The sequence below is a fragment of the Scyliorhinus canicula genome, chromosome 10 (genome assembly GCF_902713615.1).
Source record: "Scyliorhinus canicula chromosome 10, sScyCan1.1, whole genome shotgun sequence".
Lineage (NCBI taxonomy): Eukaryota > Metazoa > Chordata > Chondrichthyes > Carcharhiniformes > Scyliorhinidae > Scyliorhinus > Scyliorhinus canicula.
In genome coordinates, this window is record NC_052155.1 from 186,238,958 (window position 1) to 186,265,989 (window position 27,032).

The 27,032-nt window shown below is 48.5% G+C and overlaps 1 protein-coding gene and 1 long non-coding RNA gene across 2 annotated transcripts in view; one reads left to right on the top strand and one right to left on the bottom strand.

Moving 5' to 3' along the window:
• Positions 1–27,032, top strand: part of sntb1 (syntrophin, basic 1) — a 134,286-nt gene that overhangs the window by 56,481 nt on the left and 50,773 nt on the right. The window lies entirely within an intron of this gene.
• Positions 9,015–9,476, bottom strand: LOC119972841. Its single transcript, XR_005462161.1, has 2 exons — positions 9,242–9,476; positions 9,015–9,176 (listed from the first exon to the last, which is right to left on the bottom strand). It is a non-coding gene; the product is annotated as an uncharacterized LOC119972841 (long non-coding RNA).

Sequence of the window (27,032 nt, forward strand, 5' to 3'; positions counted from 1 at the left end):
GGTCCTCCAAGGACATTTGGTATAAAGCCGGCCGGCTCACAACCAGCCAGCACTCACTCGGAGTGGTGTTGTACATGTGAAAATCTCTGTCGAAAACTCCAATACACCTATCGTTTATCCAGCAACCTGATGTTGTCTCCTTCCTTTGTGGGGGGGCGGGGAGGGGGGGGGGTGCGCTCGGTCATGATAGGCACCTAGGGATGTTTTAAAGAGCGCAGAGCAGGGCCTGTGTTTAATACCTTGTCTGAATGATGCCATCTCCAGCAGTGCAGCATGCCCTCAGGGCTGGCACTGGGAGCGCCAGCCTGAACTTTGTGCCAACGCTACCCTCCAATGCTGCAGGCCATGTCAATGTTCAGGAATTCATCCTTGTGACTGGCCAAATGTTTTAATTAGCTCCTTGGGAGTCTCGACAAATCATACCCAACTGCAAGACAGCTTGTTGTAGCTTATGATTGGAAGTGACATAACAATCTCCCGTGTTTGAAGCTTTGCCAAGGCTCAACTTTTATTTTTGTAAGTTTCACAACCACAAACTTGTAAAAACAACGCTGAACGTCAGCACTTCTATCAGAAACGTTGGTGTTGTACCTGCTCCAGCAGTGAATTACCACCTTTCATCAGGAGAAGTGAGACAGTGAGAATACAGCCCAGTCCATCACACGAACCTGCCTCCCATCCATTGACTCCATCTACACCTCCCGCTGCCGGGGGAAAGCGGGCAGCATAATCAAGGATCCCTCCCACCCGGCTTACTCACTTTTCCAACTTCTTCCATCGGGCAGGAGATACAGAAGTCTGAGAACACGCACGTACAGACTCAAAAACAGCTTCTTCCCCACTGTTAGCAGACTCCTAAATGACCCTCTTATTGACTGACCTCATTAATACTACACCCTGTATGCTTCAACCGATGCCAATGCTTATGTAGTTACATTGTATATCTTGTGTTCCCCTATTATGTATTCTCATGTATTTTCTTGAATTTTGTTTAATTCCCTTTTCTTCCCATGTACTGAATGATCTGTTGAGCTGCTCGCAGAAAAATATTTTTCACTGTACCTCGGTACACGTGACAATAAACAAATCCAACCCAATCCAAGCCAAAAATGAAATTCCATAGTTGCAATAATGGAGTTGAGGAATGGAATCGCACTGATCTTGCTGGACGGCACAGTGGTTAGCACTGCTGCATCACAGCTCCAGGGTCCCAGGTTCGATTCCCGGCTTGGGTCACTGTCTGCGCGGAGTCTGCACGTTCTCTCCGTGTCTGCGTGGGTTTCCTCCGGGTGCTCCGGTTTCCTCCCACAAGTCCCGAAAGACGTGCTGTTAGGTGAATTGGACATTCTGAATTCTCCCTCGGTGTACCCGAACAGGCGCCGGAGTGTGGCAACTAGGGGATTTTCACAGTAACTTCATTGCAGTGTTAATGTGAGCCTACTTGTGACAATAACGATTATTGTTATTATCAGATGTGCAACTTGGGTGAATTGGCCATGCTAAATTGTCCCTCAGCATCCAAAGATGTACAGGTTAGGTGGGTTTACAGGGATAGGGCGGGGGGAATGGACCTGGGTAGGGTGCTCTTTCAGAGGGTTGGTTCAGACTCGATGGGCCGAATAGCCTCCTTCTGCACTGTAGCGATTCTGTGTTTCTACGATTTTAACTTACTTGTGCCTTTAAGAGGCCCTTCTCATTTTGTGACAACATATGTGGTGAATTAACATCTAAAACAGCATTTCTGACCATCAAGGGCCTATTTTACATAAAGGAGTGTTTTATCCACAACGATTGTGCCAAAGAGGAAGACAAAAAAAGAAAAAACGCAGCCAATATATTCTAATCGCTAATTGCGGGGGTTTTCCTCCGGGTGCTCCGGATTCCTCCCACAAAGATGTGTAGCCATGATGTGGAGATGCCAGCGTTGGACTGGGGTGAGCACAGTAAGAAGTCTTACAACACCAGGTTAAAGTCCAACAGGTTTGTTTCAAACACGAGCTTTCGGAGCGCGGCAACTTCCTCAGGTTCACCTGAGGAAGGAGCTGTGCTCCAAAAGCTCGTGTTTGAAACAAACCTGTTGGACTTTAACCTGGTGTTGTAAGACTTCTTAAAGATGTGCAGGTTAGGTGGATTGACCATCATAATTTGCCCTTCGTGTCCAAAAGGTTAGGTGGGGCTACTGGGTTTTGGAGATAATGTGGAGGCGTGGGCTTAAGTAGGGTGGTCTTTCCAAGGGCTCGATGGGCCGAATGGCCTTTTTCGGCACTGTAAACTCTATGATCTATGTGAATGGGGATATAGTAATTGGGTGAGGCCATTCAACCCCTCAATCTAGTTCCACCATTAGATCATGCTTGATGATCTTAACTTCGATTGCCTGTTCTGTACCCCTTAATCCTCTTACCTGAAGTAAAACCGAGCAATCTCAGTGTTGACATTTTCAAAAGTGATCGATGTAGCACCTGGCAGAAAAGATTAAGATATTTCTTTCTCTAGAAAAGACCAGGCTGACGGAAAACCCATGCAAGGTGTTTAAAAGTTACGAAAGAGTTGGACAGGGTGGACGTAGAGAAGGTGTCTCCACTTATAGAAGCTACCCGAACCAGAGGCCACAAATATAATGGCGGCCAGTATTAAATCTGACAGGACTTCAGGAGAAACTTCTTTACCCAGAGAGCGGTGAGAATGTGGAACTGCGAGCGGCTGAGGTGAATTATATAAATACATTTAAGAGGAAGTTAGATCAGCACAAGGGAGAAAGGAATAGAAATACTGTATCTGTTGATGGGGTGAGATGCTGAAGGGTTAGGAACAGATTGTGTGGAACATAAACATTAGCTTGGATGGTTGGGCCAAACGGTTTACTTTGTGGATCTGAAATACTTTGTCATACTGTTCCACCGACCGTAACACAACGCCAGCAGATGTCCTACAGAATAGATAGCTGAGGAGATTCTTACACCCACCAGCCAGCTGGTCACTGGTGAGCCAGCTGGGTGTGCAAGTGCACACTAGATGCAAGAAACACTAATTTCCACAAGTACTGGCAGCCTGTGTCATTTTCACAATCCTCATCGTCAAACTCGCAGGACCTGCTTTATTTATCGGAGAACTTCACAAGAAGCCAGGCAGTGCTCCTCAGCTTGCTGGGCCGGCACGGTAGCACAGTGGTTAGCACTGTTGCTTCACAGCTCCAGGGTCCCAGGTTCGATTCCCGGCTTGGGTCGCTGTCTGTGCGGAGTCTGCACGTTCTCCCCGTGTCTGCGTGGGTTTCCCCCGGATGCTCCGGTTTCCTCCCACAGTCCAAAGACGTGCTGTTGGGGGAATTGGACATTCTGGATTCTTCCTCAGTGTACCCGAACAGGCACCGGAATCTGGCAACTGGGGACTTTTCACAGTGTTCATGTAAGCCTGCCTGACAATAAAGATTATTATTACGATACAAACTTCTGTCCAGACATTCCGGTCCAACGCAACACGTTTCAGAAAGTTCATTGCACTCAACCATTGAGGGGGAAACATTATTCTGGTCCAACATGACAGGGAGCATCACGCACACATACTCCAATCATTGAGCCATACAGCACAGGAAGAGGCCAATCAGCCCATCATGCCTCTGCTGACCCTTTGAGAGAGCTCTCCAATTAGACCCATCCGCCCCTCTCTTTCCACAGGGCATGAAATGTCGGTCCTTTGAGTGTTAACCCAAATTCCCTTTAAACGTTCCTGTTGAATCTGCTTCCACCCTTTCAGCCAGAATATCCCAAATCACAGTAACTTGCTGTGTAAAACAAAAGTTCCCCTCGTCTCGCACGCTGGTGCGTTTGCCAACTACCATTGGGCTTTGCCAATCCGAGTCTAATGTGGACATTGTTCCACTGGCATTAAAATGGTTGGAATTTTCCACCAAATCTTTGTTATTCTCCTATGGTAACCGTCTCCATTCAAAAAGTGACAATAAAAAATCTAAACTGATGTAATCAGTGCGGCAAGATTCAACTCCCAACTCAATCTATAAGTTTGCGGATGGTACGACTATGGTGGGCTACATCTCAAACAACGACGAATCAGACTACAGGAGGGAGATCGATCACTTGGTTGCATGGTGTACCGAAAACAACCTCTCTCTAAATGTTGGAAAGACCAAGGAACTGATCATCGACTTCAGGAAGCGCAGCACGACACACACTCCCGTCTACATCAATGGCTCCAAAGTGGAGGTGGTCGATAGCTTTAAATTCCTGGGTGTCACCATCACTAACAGTCTGTTCAAGGCCACTCACGTTGATGCAACAGTCAAGAAAACTCAACAACATCACTACTTCCTATGGAAGCTAAAGAATTTTGGCATGTCTGCATCGACTCCCACAAACTTCTACAGATGTGCCATAGAGAGCATCCTATCCGGCTGCATCACAGCTTGGGTATGGCAACTGCTCAGTCCAAGATCGCAAGAAACTTCAGAGTGTGGTGAAGACCCCTCCCACCCAGGCTTTGCCTTCTTCCAGACCCTTCCATCAGGCAGAAGATACAGAAGTCTGAAGACCCGCACAGCCAGATACAGGAACAGCTTCTTCCCCACAGCTACAAGACTCCTCATTGACTCCCCTTTGGACTGATCTGTTCCCTGTGACAACATTATTCACAACGCCCTATGCTGCTCTTGTTTGGCCCCTTGTTCCGCACTGTAACCAATCACTGTTTGTTGATGCACCACTGTCAATGTACTCTGTCGATTATTCTTTTGTCTACTATGTACGTACTGTGTACGTTCCCTTGGCCGCAGAAAAATACTTTTCACTGTACTTCGGTACATGTGACAATAAATATCAATCAATAATCAACTCCATATTCAAATTCTATTTGTGTTTATTTAAAAGCATTCAGGGACTTGAACATTAAAATCTAGTCTGACACCTCTGGTGCAGTACAGAGGGAGTGCTACACTGTCTGCGATGTGATGTCAGAGCAAGGCCTCTCAGGTGGTGTGTGAAGGATCGTACTTCAAGGAGTAGCATGAGAATTCTCCCTAGTGTCTATAGGCCAATGGTTATCCCTCAATCAACCTGACTAAAATTCAATGATCTGATTATTCTTGCGTTACTGTTTGTGGGATCTTACTGTGCAGAAACGGGCTGCGTTTCCTACATTGGCTCTGCTTCAAAAAGTTAATCCATTGGCTGTGACACCCTGGGGTCATGACAGACACTTTATAAATGCAAACACAGCCTAGTGGGGGCAAGATTCACGTGTGCAGACTTGACATCTGGGATCTGTGCCTTTGCAGTTGAGTAGCACGGCATCTGCCAAAGTCAAGGCTCAAGAAGAAAGAATAATGCCATTCGATGGGGTAATGGGGAGCCGGCTCCCACTTTGGGTTGTCTGCTCCAGAACAGCAGAGAAGGGAAGAGGAAGGGCCATTTTAGCTCACCAGGCTAAATCGCTGGCTTTTAAAGCAGACCAAGCAGGCCAGCAGCACGGTTCGATTCCCGTGCCAGCCTCCCCGGAGAGGCGCCGGAATGTGGCGACTAGGGGCTTTTCACAGTAACTTCATTGAAGCCTACTCGTGACAATAAGCGATTTTCATTTCATTTCATTTCATTGGCCGGTTTCAGAAATCTCAGTGTAGTTAAGGTCGGAATAATGTGGGCAAACCTCCATGGGGTGAACAGTTTAGCAGAAGGGAAGGTAACTGAAGTCAGTCAGTGTCCTCCCCCCCCCCCCCCCCCCCCCCCCCCCCCACCCGCACCGAGCCCAGCTTCCTGAAGACCAATAGTTCACTTCCATTGAACTTGGTTAGAAAGAGTTCATTGTGACAGTTTGGAGCCTCCAAATGTAACTGATCCTGATTGTTCTTGATGTGAAAGCTGTTCCAGTATTTAGTGTCAGCCTGTTTCAAACTGGTTTCCTTTTTCATTGCAACAGGAGCATAGAGAGATCACTGTGAGGCTGCCTTCTCACATCCAGGCCAAATGGCACATTTACAAATTCTTCGAAATGAGAAGACTTTAACATTGCACTGTCAACAGGAACCAGTGCAAAGAGCGTCTGATTGGCCCCTTTGAATGACCAATTCTCCTTTAACCCTGTCCACACCCGCTACAATAAACTGGCGGCTGTGATTTTTTTAAATTACTGGGATGTGGACCTCGCTGCCAAGGCCTGCATTTATAGCCCATCCTTAATCATAGAATCACTGCAGTGCAGAAGGAGGCCATTTGGCCCATTGAGTCTGCACCGACCCTCTCAAAGAACACCCTACCTAGGCCCACAACCCACCCTGTCACCGTAACCCAATAATCCCACCTAACCTTCATGGCCAATCCACCCTAACCTGCACGTCTTTGGACTGTGGGAGGAAACCGGAGCACACGGAGGAAACCCACGCACACACGGGGAGGACGTGCAGACTCCACACAGACAGTGACCCAAGGCGGGAATTGAACACATGCCCCTGGCGTTGTGAGACAACAATGCTAACCACTGTGCCACCGTGCCGCCCTTGAGAAGCTGGTGGTGAGCCGCCTTGTTGAATGGCTGCAGTCCATGTGGTGTAGGCACTCCCACAGTGCTGTTAGGGAGGGAGTTCCAGGATTGCGACCCAGCGACAGTGAAGGAACGGCCGACATAGTGACTTGTCCTTATCCTTTAAGAGGGTAGAGGGTTTGGATGGTGCTGTCGATTTGTGACAATTGGCAACACCTCATCCCCTCCACCCCAACCCCGCCAGTTCTCCAGCCTTCCTCTTCTCCTGAAGTTTGCCTCTCCTCCACAAACATAAGACTGAACAGGGGGAGAAACCAATATTTATCCCTTTTATGGGCAGCGCGGTAGCACAGTGGTTAGCACTGTTGCTGCACAGCTCCAGGGTCCGAAGTTCGATTCCCGGTTTGGGTCACTGTCTGTGCGGAGTCTGCACGTTCTCCCCGTGTCTGCGTGGTTTTCCTCCGGGTGCTCCGGTTTCCTCCCACAAGTCCCGAAAGACGTGCTTGTTAGGTGAATTGGACATTCTGAATTCTCCCTCTGTGTACCCGAACAGGCGCTGGAATGTGGCGACTAGGGGATTTTCACAGTAACTTCATTGCAGTGTTAATGTAAGCCTACTGGTGACAATAAAGATTATTAAATGAACCTCACAAAAACAAATGTTGCGCGGTGCATGGGATCTTGCTGTGCAGAAACTGGCTGCCGGGTTTCAAACGTTCCAACAGCGACTCCACTTCCAACAGCACCTTGATTGACTGCAAAGCGCTTTGGGATGTCCAGTGGCCTTAAAAGGCGCTATATAAAGGCAAGCCCTTGTTCCTTTTGCCGAGCTGTGTAACTGGGTGGATGTGGGGGTTCTGATACTAAAGCAAAATCCTGCAGGTGCTGGAAACTTGAAATAAAAACAGAAAATGTTGAAAATACTCATCAGGTTGGGCAGCATCTGTGGGGAGAGAAACTGTGTTAACAGGCCCAATGCAGTGCATTCCAGACCCTAACCACTCGCTGTGTGAATCTGCCTCCACCACACTCACAGACAGTACATTCCAGATCCTAACCACTCGCTGTGTGAATCTGCCTCCACCACAATCTCAGACAGTACATTCCAGATCCTAACCACCCGCTGAGTGAACAAGATTCTTCTGATGTCTCCGTCGCTTCTTTTGCCAATTACCTTGATTAGGCTTCCTCTGCTTCCAAATCCCTGTACGAATGGGGACAGTTTCTCACTATCTGCTCTGTCACCTGTCTACTCCTCAGGATCATTCTTCTCATTCCGAAACCAATGCCTCTCGGTCAGGAGTGAGGCCCACTCGGACAGCACGGTGGCGCAGTGGGTTAGCCCTGCAGCCTCACGGCACCGAGATCGCAGGTTCGATCCCGGCTCTGGGTAACTGTCCGTGTGGAGTTTGCACATTCTCCCCGTGTCTGCGTAGGTTTCACCCCCACAACCCAAAGATGTGCGGGGTAGGTGGATTGGCCATGCTAAATTGCCCCTTAATTGGATAAAATGAATTGGGTACACTAAATTTATTAAAAGCAAAAGGAGTGAGGTCCACTCCACTAACTGCCCTGTGATTGGCTAATGCAACACAGACCAAGGACCAAACATCCAATCTCTCCAGTCTAAGGGATTGATGGATTTCATCAGAATTAGAAAAAGCGGGGGGTTTAATAAACACTCATTAACAGGACATGGGCATCGTTCACAATGCCAGCAATAGCCCAGCTCGATCGTTTCAGAGCAGTGCGTGTCTGTCTGAGCATCAATTGAAGACAGGAGCGCCCTTGACTGTGATGCCACTGCAGTCAAATTGCCCGCTGAGCCAACTGCAACCCCGTAGGGAGCCAACACAACGAGGATAGGAAGGCGGGGGCGGGGGGGCCTAAACTTCAGTGGGCTCATTGATCTCGATCTTTAAAAATGTAGACCTTAATAACAGGCCACTCCACTTTCCCCAGCTTTGCTAAACCCTCATTACGAATTTACAACAGAATCCCAAAAGGAATATTCCTTTGTACTTCCCCCATTTTGTATAATAATTAACACCAGAGAACAAACTGACAGTGTCATCATTGAGCAAGGGTTGAAGCATTGGTTAACCTACTAACAGCGAGTGACAAGTGACATTTTGGAGGGTTATGTTTGGAGCATGGTTGGAACTGTTTCATTCCACTATCTCCACTCACTGTATTCAACACGGACACTCTTTGACACACATCACAACCCTGAGCATGCTAGGTTGCTGATCGACAGACACAGTTATATTTCCAAAAACACTAAATGCTTCTCTTGATCCACCTTCTGCCACAACACTGTACCTTCCCCACTCTTTACAGTTTATCCTGTAATTTCAGATCACCAATTCACTCCATCTCATCATTCAGCTGTCACGGACCCCGCTGATCTTATCTGCCAGGATTTCCCAACCTGGAAAACCGGTTTGTAGTGACGTATAATTTTGTTTTTGGAATGATGGGAGGAATCAAGTGAAACCCCAGAGAGAATAAACAGCCCAGTCATCAGGTAACAATTATTAAAGACTATTTATCAAATTAAAGAAAAGACAAATACACACGAACAGGACAATACTATGTTAAGACAATTAACTACATGAATTACTAAACACACACGCAGTTTATGTAGACCGTAGCTCTTGATCCGAAATACATCTACGATTTCTGAACTCCTTAAGACTTCTCCTTTTCCCAAACCATGTCCAAATCAAATAGATTCAAGTCAAAATCAGCTTACAGTTTTGAGTTTTATAGCTTCTGAGGGTGCTGGCAATTACACCAGCGTTCCCCTCCGATTCTGCATTCCTTGTATTTGGCTGCCTGCCCCTCTCCCCTTCCTTGACTCCAGGAATTAACGTGTGTATACCTCACTGATCTCCCAATCGTCTAGGTAAGCTGTTTCACTAATAGGCGATTCACACCTGATTCTATCTAGAAGCCTGCTAATCTCATTACCAGGAAAGAGGCATCTCATCCTGCTGTTTAAATGCTGGATCCTGCTGTCGCAAGGAAAATCTCTACTTGTTGCTGGGCAGATTGCATCCTATTATGTCTTGTTAGATTAACGTTACTGCTATTAGTATACAAATCCACGACACAGTGTATGTAGCCTGTTTCACTATTCCATTCAATCCTGTCTAACCTGTATCTTAACTTAACCCACCTTCCTTGGTTACCTTAATATCCTTACCGAACAAAAACTCAATGTCTGTATTTTCACTGAGGTGAATTAGTTGCCGACCATTCTACCCAGTTATCATTATAAATAAAATGTAACCGTGTCTATGAATATTAACAGTACATGCATGCCATTTCACACCTCGTAGATTGGTTCTAATTGTATTTCTTTATTCTTTTTACAAACAAATATCTATCTGGTTGGCGATAAGTGTCGGCACCCACACCAGTCAGAGCTCTGCATTAAAGCCATCACTAATATCTGCCCACGCTCCTGATGGTCAGTTCCGGGAAGTTTTGTTTAATGCTCCAGTTATACTCCAGCTGTTGATCTTGGCCTGCGTACCTGCACCATGCAATGGTGCAGCGAGGAGATTGAATTATACTGCCAACCACACCCCAAAGCCAGCTTGCTGACTAAGCAGCTCTATGCCTGTGTTTGTGTGCACCTGCACAGTTGCAGACCTGGTGCACTTAATTATTAATCTTTGGATAGATCAATCAGGGTTGTCCCCACTCTCAGCACTAAGAAAGTTTAGAAAGTTCCCAGGCTGTTCAATGGGCCTTTTCATAAAGAATTCACAGCACAGGACCAGCTCATTGCTGATGTTTATGTTTGACATGAGACTCCTCCTGTCCCCCTTTACATCTCACCCTGTCAACATATCCTTATATTCCCTTCGATGTATCTAATTTCCTCTTGATGCATCAATACTATTCCCCTCAGCCTCTCCCTGTGATAGCGAGTTCCACATTCTCACCACTCTGGACAAATATATTTCTCCCCAATTTCCTCTGGAATTATTACTGACTGTCTTATATTTATGGCCCTGAGTTCTGGCCTCCACCATTAGTGGAAACATCGGTCACGATTCAACGAAATGGGAACAAAGTCCCATAGCGAGCACGTTTAGCCGAGTGTTTCCTGGTGCTCGCATCGCCGTGAAGCATATGGTTATATCTTTGCATTAAATATGGGGCCTCAGCGGGGAACGCACGGCCGAGACCGGAGATACCCCCGTTTTCTACACCGAGGAGGTCTGCTCGCCGGATCTCCTCAATATAGCAACAGACCTGAGCCGGGATTCTCCAATCCTGCAGCCAGGTTCTGACATCGGCGTGAAAAGCGGCTCCACCACTCCGGCGTCAACAGTCCCCGATAATCAGGAATGCTCCCCTTCCTGAACCGTCATGAAAAGAAATCATTTGGCATGCCAATTTGGCTAAAACCTCTTTAAAATCCATTTAAAACCGTGCCTTGTATATTGCAGTCAAACAAATCAACCTCATTTGGAGCCCCGTGTGCATATTCTGAGCTGCTCAAAAGTCAGCTTAACCTGATTAGGTGTCAGCCGCTCTCCAGTGAGGTCAGTACTCGCTGCATCGATTAATGAAGTGACTCGGATGTCACTGACTGCACCCACACATGTACAGGAAGTGCGCCCCATGTCTGTGGGGGGGGGGGGGGGGGGGGGGGGGGGGGCTGCCCAGCAAACCATCTCCACATGTTTTGGGCATGCCCGAAGCTCAAAGGGTTCTGGCAGGGTTTGGCTAAGGCAATGCCCAAGGTACTTAAAACCACGGCTGGTGCCGAGTCCGGAGGTAGCGATCTTTGGAGTGTTGGAAGAGCCGGGAGTTCAGGGGGTGAAAGAGGCCGCTCTGGCCTTTGCCTCCCTGGTAGCCCGGAGACGGATCTTGTTAATGTGGAGGGGCTCGAAGCCCCCGAGTGTAGAGACCTGGGTTAGTGACATGGCTGGGTTTCTCAGTCTCGAGAAAATAAAGTTTGCCTTAAGAGGGTCAATGTTAGGGTTCTCCCGGAGGTGGCAGCCGTTCGTCAACTTTCTCTGGGAAAATTAAAAAGTCAGCAGAAGCAGAATTGCAAAGGGGGTGGGGGGAGTGGGAAAGGGGGCTGCATTGTTGTTTCATGGTTGAGGTGTGTGAAGATTGGTATGGGGGGGGGGGAATGTTTATTGTACCATGTTCGTGGCATTGTTATTGTTATTATTATAAAAACTTGCAAATACCCTAATAAAAATATTTTTTTTTTAAATGTCTGGGGGGGGGGGGGGGGGGGGGGGGTGTCGCTTCTGCTTTTGATTCACACCGATGGGTTTTCCCAGGACCCTGGAAACCCATCAGGTAAAATAAGGCAAACAGGACTGAATCCACGAGGTTGGTGACTTTACAGCACTGCTTGTGAACAGAATAACGGAACTTGATCTAGAACCTAATACCTTATCCACATGCTGTGGACATGTTACTGGACTGAGAATCTTTGAGAATGACCTCAAAGCCCACAACATTGATAATGCTCATTGTCGAATCCATTAATACAGGTCACTCAGCCCAACCAGAGTCAGGCCGCTCAGGGGTGATGTCAGGAAGCCAATCTTCACATAAAGAGCAAGTGCTAATCTTCAACCTTTCCTTCATAAGCTGCTGAAGCTTGAGGTGGGGTACAGTTGTCAGTTTCCACACTAGGATGAATACGTAAGCCAGGGTATTGAGGATTTTAACAATTCATTCTTGGGATTGGGTGTCGCTGGCTGGGCCAGCATTTATTGCCCATCCCTAATTGCCCCTTGAGAAGATGGTGGCGAGCTATCTTGAACCGCTGCAGTCCATGTGGTGTAGGCACACCCACAGTGCTGTTAGGGAGGGTGTCCCTGGATTTTGACCCAGCGACAGTGAAGGAATGGCCGATATATTTCCAAGTCAGGATGGTGAGTGGGTTGGAGGGGAGTTGGCCGGGGGTGGTGTCCCCAGGTATCTGCTGCCCTCGTCCTTCAAGGTGGTAGAGGTTGTGGGTTTGGGACATTGTGTTGATATGGTCAACATGTCTTTCGAGTCATAGAGCAGAGGAAGATGTCATTCAAGCTATCAAGCCAGAGTCAACTCTTTGAAAGCTTCGTCCAATTAGTCTCGTTCCTTCGCTCTCTCCCCAAGGCCCTGCAGCATCTCCCTCACTCTCTCCCCAAGCATCTCCCTCACTCTCTCCCCAAGGCCCTGCAGCATCTCCCTCACTCTTTCCCCAAGGCCCTGCAGCATCTCCCTCTCTCTCCCCAAGGCCCTGCAGCATCTCCCTCTCTCTCCCCAAGGCCCTGCAGCATCTCCCTCTCTCTCTCCCCGAAGGCCCTGCAGCATCTCCTTCGCTCTCTCCCCAAGGCCCTGCAGCCTCTCCCTCTCCCCAAGGCCCTGCAGCATCTCCCTCTCCCCAAGGCCCTGCAGCATCTCCCTCTCCCCAAGGCCCTGCAGCCTCTCCCTCTCCCCAAGGCCCTGCAGCATCTCCCTCTCCCCAAGGCCCTGCAGCATCTCCCTCGCTCTCTCCCCAAGGCCCTGCAGCATCTCCCTCACTCTCTCCCCAAGGCCCTGCAGCATCTCCCTCGCTCTCTCCCCAAGCATCTCCCTCGCTCTCTCCCCAAGGCCCTGCAGCATCTCCCTCACTCTCTCCCCAAGGCCCTGCAGCATCTCCCTCACTCTCTCCCCAAGGATCTCCCTCGCTCTCTCCCCAAGGCCCAGCAGCATCTCCCTCACTCTCTCCCCAAGGCCCAGCAGCATCTCCCTCGCTCTCTCCCCAAGGCCCTGCAGCATTTCCCTCTCCCTCTCCCCAAGGCCCTGCAGCATCTCCCTCGTTCTCTCCCCAAGGCCCTGCAGCATCTCCCTCACTCTCTCCCCAAGGATCTCCCTCTCCCCAAGGCCCTGCAGCATCTCCCTCACTCTCTCCCCAAGGATCTCCCTCTCCCCAAGGCCCTGCAGCATCTCCCTCACTCTCTCCCCAAGGCCCTGCAGCATCTTCCTCACTCTCTCCCCAAGGCCCTGCAGCATCTCCCTCACTCTCTCCCCAAGGATCTCCCTCTCCCCAAGGCCCTGCAGCATCTCCCTCACTCTCTCCCCAAGGCCCTGCAGCATCTTCCTCGCTCTCTCCCCAAGGCCCTGCAGCATCTCCCTCTCTCTCTCCCCAAGGCCCTGCAGCATCTCCCTCACTCTCTCCCCAAGGCCCTGCAGCATCTCCCTCTCTCTCCCCAAGCATCTCCCTCACTCTCTCCCCAAGGCCCTGCAGCAACTCCCTCACTCTCTCCCCAAGGCCCTGCAGCATCTCCCTCTCCCCAAGGCCCTGCAGCATCTCCCTCTCTGTCTCCCCAAGCATCTCCCTCTCTCTCTCCCCAAGGCCCTGCAGCATCTCCCTCGCTCTCTCCCCAAGGCCCTGCAGCATCTCCCTCTCTCTCTCTCCAAGGCCCTGCAGCATCTCCATCTCTGTCTCCCCAAGCATCTCCCTCTCTCTCTCCCCAAGGCCCTGCAGCATCTCCCTCACTCTCTCCCCAAGGCCCTGCAGCATCTCCCTCTCCCCAAGGCCCTGCAGCATCTCCCTCTCCCCAAGGATCTCCCTCTCTCTCTCCCCTAGGCCCTGCAGCATCTCCCTCTCTGTCTCCCCAAGGCCCTGCAGCATCTCCCTCACTCTCTCCCCAAGGCCCTGCAGCATCTCCCTCACTCTCTCCCCAAGGCCCTGCAGCATCTCCCTCACTCTCTCCCCAAGGCCCTGCAGCATCTCCCTCACTCTCTCCCCAAGGATCTCCCTCTCCCCAAGGCCCTGCAGCATCTCCCTCACTCTCTCCCCAAGGCCCTGCAGCATCTCCCTCACTCTCTCCCCAAGGCCCTGCAGTATTTCCCTCTCTCTCTCCCCAAGGCCCTGCAGCATCTCCCTCACTCTCTCCCCAAGGCCCTGTAGCATCTCCCTCACTCTCTCCCCAAGGCCCTGCAGTATTTCCCTCTCTCTCTCCCCAAGGCCCTGCAGCATCTCCCTCACTCTCTCCCCAAGGCCCTGCAGCATCTCCCTCACTCTCTCCCCAAGCATCTCCCTCGCTCTCTCCCCAAGGCCCTGCGGCATCTCCCTCACTCTCTCCCCAAGGCCCTGCAGCATCTCCTTCACTCTCTCCCCAAGGCCCTGCAGCATCTCCCTCACTCTCCCCAAGGCCCTGCAGCATCTCCCTCACTCTCTCCCCAAGGCCCTGCAGCATCTCCCTCACTCTCTCCCCAAGGCCCTGCGGCATTTCCCCTTCAATTATTGATCCAATTCTATTTTGAAAGTTGCAATTAAATCTGCTCCAGCCATCCCCATTCTGGTAACATGTTCCAGATCGTCAATCGTTTCTTGGGGAATAAAATTCGCCGCATCTTCCCTCATGTTCTTTTACCAGTTCTCTCAAATCTGCGTCCTGCTGGTTACTGCCAGTGGAAACATTATTTGCGCCGTCAAAACCCGTCATGAGGGTTAAATCTCCCCTTGACCTTCTCTGCTCTGTCGATAATAGCCCTGGGTTCTTTGAGTCAATATAAAGGGATTGAGAGCCTTAGGTTTAGGTGAATTAGCTTCAGAAAACATTGGCGAGCAAAAGCCATTCTCGCGAAGCATCGCTGCATTATATTTCTTTTATAACCATGGACTTGACAGATTTTCCTCGCAGCTTCAACTTGAACCTTCCACAAATGATTACATATACTCTGACAACAGCAGCTGAAGTACGAACATATGAATTAGGAACAGGAGTAGGCCACTCGGCCCCTCGAGCCTGCGGGTCCATTCAATAGGATTGTAACCTCAACCCCACATTCCTGCCGACCCCCGATAACCATTCATTGTTAATCAACAATCTATCCAGCTCTGCCTTAAAATATTCAAAGACTCTGCTTCCACCGCCTTTTGAGGAAGAAAGATCCGGGGGACTCACCACCCTCAAAGAAGAAAGGATTTCTCCTCATCGCTGTCTAAAATGAGTGACCCCTCATTTTTACAGTAAGGAGTCTTACACCAGGTTAAAGTCCAACAGGTTTGTTTTGAATCACTAGCTTTCGGAGCACTGCTCCTTCCTCAGGTGAATGAAGAGTTAGGCTCCAGAAACATACATCGCTACATAGAACATACAGGGCAGAAGGAGGCCATTCGGCCCATCAACTGATAGACAAAGTCAAAGATGCAAGACGATACTTTGAATGCAGAGGTAGGTTCCTGAAACATTCAAAGTATCGTCTTGCATCTTTGACTTTGTCAATGTTTCCGGAACCTACCTCTCCATTCACCTGAGGAAGGAGCAGCGCTCCGGAAGCTAGTGATTTGAAACAAACCTGTTGGACTCTAACCTGGTGTAAGACTCCTTACTGTGCTCACCCCAGTCCAACGCCGGCATCTCCACATCATGGCGCCCCCCCCCCCCCCCCCCCCAGTTCCAGATTCTCCCACAAGAGGAAACATCCTCTCCACATCCACCCTGTCGAGATCCCTCAGGATGTTAAAGGTCTCAATCAAGTCGCCTCTTACTCTTCCAAACCCCAGCAGTGCGAGCCCAGCCTGTGCAACCCGCCCGGAGTCAAGGTTCTGCAAGATTGTTCAGTCTTTCCTTGGAAAGAGTCGAAATTGGGCTTGTAAAATGCTTCGTATATTTTATTACTTGCCAGTTTCCTATAACTCGTGGTTTGTGGTAGTTTTAATTGGCCAAGAATCCTTGTAAACCCTCTAAGTAAGTTTGAGAAACTGATTAATCATTAAAATGTAGGATCTGCACAGCTGTAAATCATGTCATTATTCACCATTAACAGATTGACATCCTGGATCAGCCAGGAACGAGATTAGGAAGCCTGAAATATGCCCTTGAGCTGGATTCATCCCTTACCGTCACAATAATGTTTTGTGCTTGGTAACAATATCTAATAAATAGTCACTTGGTAGTACAGGACTCGCATATTGCTGATAAAAAGAGATATGCTGTCAAAGTTTTTCATCTAGCACTCACCAGGACAAACAGAAAAATATCAAATTTTCAAGAGAGCAACAATTTACCCTACGTCGGAAAGGTTTTAGCTCTCACGCACATCTTTGTCAGTTTCCATAAGAAATGCATTTTTGGTGGAGTGAACCCGAATCTTGCCCGGTGAATATTTACATTACGTAGGTAAAACATTTGCGAGATTTAAATCAGCATGTAAGATTTTCCTTACACACTTTAATGCACTCCATCCCACACACAAATTCATGTCTCTGATGGAGCAGTCTAGCGAGCTCCCTTTCCGAAACACACTCGGTAGGATTTCCCACCCGGAGAAGGGGTGAGGTAGGGCTGTTTGAGACAAGAATTGACTCTGCCTATTCCAAACAACTGAAGGAACATGTTGAGTACCTATTGCAGTCGACCAGACCCTGCTTGCAAAATCCGAAACAAAACTTCAACTGTTAAATGTGATTCTGGGATTAGGCTGCACTTTATGAATAATCCTGAATGGGCTAGTAGCTAAAACAGCCAAGTTAAGATAATCAAACTCATAACGAAGCTCAATTACACTTGCTAGAAGTGACATACATGTATACACAGGGAACCTGCTCTCTGCAAACAAAGGAATATGCCCAAGCTGTGAGCCTTTTTTATTAATTACCCGGGAGCTTAGGGAACCAATGGTTCACCATTGCTTTCTCCATGGCAACCCCTCAACCAATCAGAGCTGACCCAAATCACATCCTTTCCTCCTGTGCTATAAGCTGATGCGGAGGTTTGAAATTTGGCATTCTTGTGTTTGTCCGGATGAGTGCAAGACGAGAAGCTTCAACAGCATGTCTCTCTTTTCAGCGATATTCAACTTCTGTCGAACCAAATATTGAATATTCTGTTCCCTTGCCAATCCAGCTCTGTTCCGGATATTCATCCTCAATTCCTGGAGACTCTGGGCCAATCCTGGAGGGCTGACAACCTTACCAAAAATGGGGCTACATCCTCCATCACTCGTACCTTACTGTGTGTGCATGTGTGATAAGGATGAGCACGTTGGACTTCCAATTCTGGGAGCGGAGGGGGTAGATCCTGTTTAAAGTGGGACGTCATGTGACGAAGCCTCCAGGAAAACAGCCAATTGGCGTTGGAAATCCTACAGGAACTGGCCTGGGGTGCGTGAAATCAGCCTGTGGCGATGCCTCCTTTTCCAGCGGAGCGAATGCCAGGCAGCCATTTTGTTGCGTCTGCATTGTAAAGGGTCCGAGCCCTCATAGGACGTCATACAGTGCAGAAGGAGGCCATTCGGCCCATTGAGTCTGCACCAGCCCTTGGAAAGAGCACCCTGCTTAAGCCCACACCTCCGCCCTATCCCCGTAAACCAGCAACTCCACCTAACCTTTTTGGACACTAAAGGGCAATTTATCACGGCCAATCCACCTAACCTGCACATCTTTGGACTGTGGGAGGAAACCGGAGCACCCGGAGGAAACCCACGCACACACGGGGAGAACGTGCAGAGTCCACACAGACAGTGACCCAAGCCGGGAATCGAACCTGGGACGCTGGAGGTGTGACGCAACAGTGCTAACCACTGTGCTACCGCTCCGCCCTCATCTGCCTTTGTCACTAAGGAGCGTCTTGGAGCAAGAACCTTGGCTGATGGATATTTCTTTCCCCACTCTGGTCGAATGCAATCGCACTCTCCCACGCTCGCTGGCTTTTAATCTCTTGCCATCTCCTCCAAACTCCGGTTTCTGTGCTCCATTGACAGGCTGATCCTCCCCATCGCAGTAAAACTGTGAGCGGCCATTATTTAACCAGGCTCGTTATGTCACATGAAGGGGGCTGACGAAGACAGAGTAGCTAGGAGAACGAGACAAAGGAGGGAAACGAGGAGCGAAAAGTCAAGGATGAAAAGAGAGCAGCTCAGGGTCTGGGCTAAGCTGTGGAAAGTTCACTTTGTGCTTTAGAAACAGTTTGTCTGGACGTTTGCCAGTTCAGTCTGAAGAATGTGTCCCAGAATCTGTTCCACAGAAACTGCTACGCTGGATTTGAGGCCTGTACAAATATTAGGGTTGCCAACTGTGATTAAAAGTATTCCTGGAGGTTTCACCACATGACCGGCACCCACGCTCCGTGGGATAGCCGGCCAACACATCCGCCCATGTGACACGCTGCCTTCCTGGGCGAATTGGAAATCAAAAAGACTCAACCCCCAATTGGATGTTGCTCTCTGTCTGCCAGACATAATTTTTCCCCCACATTTGCAATGTTTTTGTATCTGATAATGAGAAATGTTCAAAGAAAATAACTTTAGAAAAAATCTTTTTTGATATCCCGATGATATTTCTCCAGGGTCGCACGCAGCAGTGTCCTGGAGATTGACCTTCAATTACTAGCCAATCCTTGAGGGTTGGTAACCTTACCAAAAATGGGGCTGTGTCCTCCGTCATCTATGTGTGCAGGTGTGTGTGTATTAGTGTGTGATTGGATTTGTGCGGGTGTGAGTTATTGTGTATGTGATTCTGTCTGTGTGTGTGATTGTATGTGTGATTGTAATTGTGCAGGTGTGTGATTTTGTGTGTGTGTATGTGATTGTGGGCATGTGATTGTGTGTGGTTGTGATTGTATGTATCTGTGTGTATGTGTATGTGAGTCTGATTGTATGTGAATATATGTGTGATTGTATGTGCGTGATTTTCTGATTGTGTGATTGTATGTGTATGTGTGACTGTGTTTGTGGGTGCATTACTTACATTACACTGTATGCGTGTTTGTGTTAGTTTGTGTGTGTTGGCCTGTGTATCAGTACCAATGTGATTGTGTGTTTGTGAGTGTGATTTTGTGTGTTTGTGTATGTGATTGTGTGTTTGTGTTTTTCTGGGTGTGTTTGTGTTTTTCTGAGTGTGTTTGTGTGTTTGTGTTTTTCTGAGTGTGTTTGTGGGTGTGATTGTGTGTGTTTGTGTATGTGTTTGTGTGTTTGTGTTTTTCTGAGTGTGATTGTGTGTGTTTGTGGGTGTGATTGTGTGTGTTTGTGTTTTTCTGAGTGTGTTTGTGGGTGTGATTGTGTGTGTTTGTGTATGTGTTTGTGTGTTTGTGTTTTTCTGAGTGTGATTGTGTGTGTTTGTGGGTGTGATTGTGTGTGTTTGTGTATGTGATTGTGTGTTTGTGTTTTTCTGAGTGTGATTGTGTGTGTGTTTGTGTGTGTTTGTGTGTGTTTGTGTATGTGATTGTGTGTTTGTGGGCGTATTACATCACATTACACTGTATGCGTGTTTGTGTTAGTTTGTGTGTGTTGGCCTGTGTATTAGTATCAATGTGATTGTGGGATTGTGTGTGATTGTGTGTTTGCGAGGTATGATTGTGTGTGTGATTCTGTGTTGTGTGTGTGTGTTTGTGAGTGCGATTGTGAGCGCGATTGTGTGCCCTCTGTGCAAGTTTCATGCAGACACACCGAACTGTGACAGTTTTTCATTCATTCCAGCTTCAGTCCCCAGCTGACACACTTCAGTTTTTCTTTCACAATTTGTTACACCGTCAGTTACTCCCAGCACTTCTTGTGACTGATTCGGCACACCCTGACCTTCACAGTAAAAACCTGCACTGCAAATCTCACAAACATTGGGAATGACTTTTCCAATCCATTTGAGGGAACAGTGAGAGTAAATATGGAGAGGGGAAGAGTGATTAACAGTGTCAGCTAGCCAGTCAGAGCAAGTGTATTTTCTCAGGGTCTTTATCTGCCTTGGGAAAGTGAACTGGCTGAGCAATGCAAGATTATTATTTGATAAATTTGAAGAAACAACGTTTTACTTTGTCTCTTTTCCTGTCTACAGGAAATATCACAGTCAGCAGAATAAATTAGACGGGGCTACAGAATATTTCCTGACAGTGCAATATGAGGAAAGCTTGGGCAGGCTGGGCTTGTATCCACTTGAGTTTAGAAGAGTAAAAGGCAACTTGATTGAAACATTTCAGATCCTGAGGGGTGTTGACAGGGTGGATGTGGAGAGGATGTTTCCCCTTGTGGGAGAATCCAGAACTAGGCTGTTGTGTTCTGCTGCTTGGGACAACACAGGCTGCTACTTGATGCAGTCTTAACTAAAGGATGCTCCAGACTCTGAAATGAGTTCAACGTGTTTATTGAACTATTAACACAGTTCTCAAATGAGTTCGATTCTCTGCTAATCTAACTGTAGTAACTCAGTCAAACTGTACCAGCTTGCTCTAAGCCACGTGCTGGGGTGTGATGCTGCTGATCAACCCTGTCTAACTCTCTAGATGTCTGTCTGTGGAAAGAGGCAGGGTGTGAGTGCCTCATCCCTTTTATAGTGTTTATGTCATGTCCCCTTGTGGTGATGCCACCTCTGAGTGTCCTGACTGCCCATTGGTTGCGTCCTCTTCTGAGTGTTCATTGGGTGCATGTTTGCAGATCATGACGTAGGGGGTCACTGTTTAAAAATAAGTGGTCACCTATTTCAGACAGAGATGGGGGTAAGTATTTTCTCTGAGGGTTGTGCGTCTTTGGAATTCACTCCCTGAAAAGGCAGTGGATGCAGAATCTTTTGATTATTTTTAAGGCAGAGGTGGATAGATTTTTGGTAGATACGGGGGTGAAAGGTTATGGGGTGTCGGCAGAAATTTGAAGTTATAATAATAATCTTTATTGTCACAAGTAGGCTTACATTAACACTGCAATGAAGTTACTGTGAAAAGCCCCTAGTCGCCACATTCCGGCGCCTGTTTGGGTACACAGAGGGAGAATTCAGAATATCCCATTCACCTCACATCACGTCTTTCGGGACTTGTGGGAGGAAACCGGAGCACCCGGAGGAAACCCACACAGACACTGGGAGACCGTGCAGACTCCGCACAGACAGTGACCCAAGCCGGGAATCGAACCTGGGACCCTGGCGCTGTGAAGCAACTGCGCTAACCACTGTGCTACCGTGCCTCCAATTGAGGTTACAATCAGATCAACCATGATCTTATTGACTGGCGGAGCAGGCTCGAGGGGCCGAGTGGCCTATTTCCCGCTCCTTGTTCACGTGTAACAATCCTACGCAATCTGGTGGACACCGATGTGGCCCACAACAACCACACCTGCAGTCGGTATCTGCAACTCGAGGAACTTCAGATTGATGAGCCGGGGTCTGAGCTTCAGACGCCCCGCCACATCCGGGAGGGAGAAAGATTTTGTTTAGGGGGGGGGGGGGCTGTCGCAATGACTTAGCTTTCGGTACATCAGGTTCAGTCAGAAGCAGGAGGGTGTGACGACGAGCGATGCAGACGTGGAGACCCGGAAGGTAACCCTCAGCCCTTGCAGTTGTCCAGATTGTTGTAGCTTGCGTGGTGGGTCAGAGCAGGGACGGCAGGGAGGATGGGCAGACTGACCTCAGCGCTGTGCTGCAGGGGACCAATCACGTGGGGGGGGGGGGGGGGGAAGTAAAAAGGGATGTTATTGGAGACAGGATAGTTAGGGAGATGGACACAGTTGTCCACCGTCGAGGACATGAACCCTGAGTGCTGTGTTGCCCGCCCGTTGTCAGGGTTACGGACATCTCCTCGGGGCTGGTGAGGAGCTGGTAGTGGCCGGGGAAGATTCCGGGTTGGTACCAGCAACAGAGGTCAGTTGAAGAAAGAGGGAGCAAGGGCAGCAAGGAGATTTTTGTTTTAAATAAAAGCATAACCACTAAGCTAACAAAGCCTGGGTTATCACCTGTGCCGCAACAAATCAGCATAGAGTAAATAAGATTAGAGAGCTGGATACGTGGCTTTAAGGGTGGCTTTGGAGAAAGGAGTAGCGATTTGAAGGTGGCTGCTGTGCTGGGGAGTGAGGGAGCTATTCCACTCGGGTGGGCTTCACCCGAATTGCACTGACAGCAACGCCCTGACTAAAACTGGAAAACGCTGGACAGTCTTAGCGGGTCTGTGGAGAGAGAGAACTGGGGTGACGTTTCGAGTTTGGATGACCCTTTGTCAAATCTCCAGGCTAATGGTATAACTCCGGCTATAGTGGGGGGGGGGGGGGGGGGCTTTAAACCAAATATAGGCTTCACGTGAGGGGAGATTTGGAAATTTAAATACAATGGACAAGTCAATGGTGCAGGGTAGCGGAATGGGTAATGAGAGCCAGAGTGTGGCAGGAAGCGGTGGGGTGTTCAAAGAGACGAGCACGGCAACAAATCCGATAGCATAGCTATTACAGAGGGTGCGGGCAACGCTGGGAATGGAGTATTCAAAGGTATTTAATATTTTGAAAAGATAGGAAGAAAGAAAAGGAGGTGCAGCAAGTGATGAGGAAGGCAAATTGAATGTTGTCCTTTATCGAAAGGTCCAGAGACGGGCAGGTTCGGTGGGTTGGCCGTGATGAAAGAATTGCCCCTTAGTGTCCAGGGATGTGCAGGTTGGGTGGGATTGGAGAGATAGGGCGGGGAAACGGGCCTCGGTAGGGGGCTCTTTCAGAGGGTCGGTGCGGACCCGATGGGCCGAATGGCCTCCTCCTGCACTGTAGGGGTTCTCTAGTTCTATGGGGGCGGAGTATGGAAGAAAGGAAGTCTTGTCAGAAAGGTACAGGGCATTGGTGCGACCCCACTGAGCACAATTGTACGTAGAGATTTGTAGGTATACAATTACGGTCTCCTTGCTTAAGGAGGGATATCCTTGTACTAGAGTCAGTTTAGAGGAGGTTTACCAGGCTGATTCCTGCGATGTGCGGGTTGTGTGATGAGGAAAAGTTGAGCAGGTTGGGCCTACACTCGTTGGAGTTTAGATGAGTGAGAGGTGATCATAACGAAACATATGAGATCCTGAGGGGAGGTGACAGGGTCGATGTCATTATTGTTGTCAATTGTCCCTCAATTCAAGGATGGCGTCTATTCAGATCACCAGTGGATTTTGGAGGGACTGATTGTGATTCTCGACCGACAGGTCTTTGGGCGCACAGGGGAGATGCTGAGGGAATCTTTCCCCTCAGTGGGGGGGGGGGGGAATCTACACTTGCAGCAAAGTTTCAGAATAAGGGGTTCACCCATTTCATGTGGAGATGAGGAGGTGGTTCTTCTTTGAGGCTTGATTTTCCTTGGAATTCTCTACCCCAGAGGACGGTAGAGGCCCAATCATCGAGCATTTTCAAGGTTGAGGTGGACGGACGTTTGAACTACAGAGGAATCCAGGGTTCTGGGGAACAGGCAGGAAAGTGGAGTTATTAGATGGCAGAGCAGACTCGATGGGCTGAGTGACCTACACTGGCTCCCATTCTGTGTGTTCTTATGTAATCTGTCTACAGTCGCAGTGAGTTACAATGAGTATGGAAAGTTCTAATCTTTCATTAGTTTGGCCATTATCCAGAATGATTGAAGGGAGACTTTTGAAATTGTCTGGAACATTGCAATAACCCAAGGTCACTCAGAAAGCTTTGTGTGAATTTCACTTTTATCAGAACACCAACGCTTTTATGTCATCCTAAAGAAGTACAACTTTTAAAAGACATTTTGCATCTGATCCCTCATTTGGATTTTACAGTACTCCGCATGGTCCATGTGCTCCTCCGAAGATTCCAACTTCAATCTCCATTTCAACCCATGTTAGTTGATCCCAGTCAGATCAATAGTTGTGTGCATCACAATTCCATTGGTTTAACCAGATATCATTCTGTCACTAAATGTCCAGGAGTGTGTATGTCTGTGTGTGTGCATGTCTCTGCGCAAGATCTCTCTGTGTGCGCATGTCTGTGTGTGTGCGTGTCTCTGTGTGTGCGTGTCTGTGTGTGTGAATGTCTGTGTGTGTGCGTGTCTGTGTGTGTGTGCGTGCATTTCTGTGTGCATGCTTATCTCTGCACATGCGTGTCTCTGCGTGTCCCTGTGTGTGCGTCTGTCTATGTGCGGCGTGGCTATGTGCATGTGTGTTTCTGAGCACATGCACCTGTGTGAATGTATGTCCATGTGCATATGCATCTGTGTGTATATATGTCTATGTGCATGCGTGTCTGTGTGTGTCTTTGTGCGTGTGTGGCTCTGTGCATGTGTGTCTGTGTCCATGTGTCTCTGTGTCCGTGTGTCTCTGTGCGTGTGTGTCTGTGTGTGTGTGTGTCTCTGTGCGTGTGTGGCTCTGTGTTCATGTGTCTCTGTGCATATGTCTCTGTGCGTGCACATCTCTGTGTCCGTGTGTCTGTGCATCCGTGTCTGTTCAATCATGTCTGTGTGCGTACATGTCTGAGTGCGTGCGTATCTCTGTGTGTGTGTGTGTTTTAGAGCACGTGTGCGTGTGAGTCTGTGCATGTGTTTCTGTGCGTGTGTGTTTGTGCATGTCTCTGTGCATGCTGGTCTGTGTGCGTGCGAGTCTGTGTGTGCGCGTTTCTGTGTGCGTGCTTGTCTCTGCATATGCATGTCTCTGCATGTCTGTGTGTGTGTATATCTGTGCATGCATGTCTCTGCATGCATGCGTGGCGTGTCTCTGTGCATATAAATGTGCCTCTGTATGTATATGTCTCTGTGACCTCTGTTTGCCTGTCTGCATGTGCTTATATGTGTGTATGTGGGCATATGTCGTTGTTTGCACACCTCATTGTGTGCACATGTTTCTGTCTGTGTGTGTGTCACTGTGTGTGTGTGTGCATGTCTGTCTGTAAATGCGTGTGTGCAGACGCTGCCAGTGGTTTGAACATATACACTCACATAGATCAGCATCTGGAGGGAAAGGAGATGCAAGTGGAAGATAAGGAAGACAATGATTTTTGTTGTGTGGAATGCAAGTTTCCCTCTGTGACAGGGCCGTAACTCCCGCTGTTAGATGGAGCGTCTCACAGTTCTGATCCAGTTTGACTGGCTCCCATAGGCAGTGGCCTGTCAGGAGTAGGTGAGGTTTACCGCCTCCTCGTTTCTATCTCTGGCAAACTACACACAACTTCAAAAGCTCAACTGTATCAACAGATGTAGTTTCATGAGTGAGGCAGGAGTTGGCGGATCGGCTTGTGATTAATGAAGCAAGAACTGGAAGGACATCAGTCACACATCATAATGAAAATATAATCGGCAGAACCCGATACAAGACACATATTTAAGTTCAATAAATACGGTTACTGTCTCCTCTTTCTTTTCTTATCACAAACCAGAGGGGATGAATCTCTATAACTTCTCCAGCCCTGTAACCCTCTGAGATCTCTGCACGCTTCCAATTTTGGCTTCCGACAGGTTGTGCGAGTCTGTTACCTGTTGTAGGGAAATATAAGCTGCCTGGACCTTATCCCTCCCTAAATCTCTCCGTCTCTCTCTCTCTCTCTCTCCCTCGTCCTTTAAGAAAATCCTTCTAACCCTGTTTCTGCTTTTGGTTCACCTGTTTCAATATTCCTTCCTGGCTTGGTGTCAACTGTTGTTGAAATTCCTTGGTACGTTTTACTCTCCCATACTCTACAAACGCAAGCTGGTGTTTTTGTTGGAAAGTTTTCTGTGACTATTTGCCGCAATGTTTTATCTCGGTGATTCCTCAACGACTCTCCCTCGGACTGATCTGTTCCCTGTAAGAACACTATTCACGGCGCCCTATGCTGCTCTTGTTTGGCCCCTTGTTCCGCACTGTAACCAATCACTATTTGTTGATGTACCATTTGTCAATGTACTCTGTCGGTTATCCTTTTGTCTACTATGTACGTATTGGGTACGCTCCCTTGACCACAGAAAAATACTTTTCACTGTACTTCGGTACATGTGACAATAAATATCAATCAATGAATGGGACCCACTATTTGCTCAGTCAGCACAAGTGACTGTGAAAAGGCAACGCGGGCCCATCTGGTCGCTGTTCAGCTGCCTCGACACTCCCGTGTCCCCGTCCGTGGTATCATCGATAACAGGATTGCCGCTGACTTCGCCAATCTCCTCGGGATCGTTCCCCCTCTGACACACAAAACATTTCCTGAAATTTGACCCCATTCACCTGCACGAACAAGAGCTTGCAACAGGCTCCCGATAAGGTCACAGCAGCAGAGTTGCAGAAGGTTAGAGGGCAGTCCCAGCGTGTTTTGTCCTACACAATAGCAGTTGCTGCAGTGTGAAAATAATCCATTGGGCTGCTCAGAGACCTGACGTGATAGGGAAGACTGTAAGTGGTAATTTAACGCATTGGTAAATCTCCATTCAGTCTGAATTTGGAGAAATAGCAAATAGATATGAAGACAGAAGCACGATTTGCATTTCTAGGGCACCTTTCATGACCTCAGGACAGCCCCCAAAGCACTTTACAGCCAAGTAAATACTTTTGGAGCTCAGGCGCTGTGGTCGTGCAGGAAATACAGCAGCCAATTTGTGCACAGCAAGATTCCACAAACAGCGGGGTGACAATCCCGAGTTGACCTACATTTTTTGGAATGTTAATTTAGGGATAAGTATTGACCCTGACACTGATAATCATTCCCCCGAAATAGTGCCGTAAGGATCTTTCACATTCTCCCAAAAGGGCCTCGATTTAACATCTGACCCAGAACCTCTGACAGTCCCTGGGTGCTGCACTGGAGTGTCACTCTGGCATTTTTTGCTCAAGTCCCTGGAGTGGGATTTGAAGCCATACACTGACTTGTTGGGTGGAGGGAGTGGGGGGTGG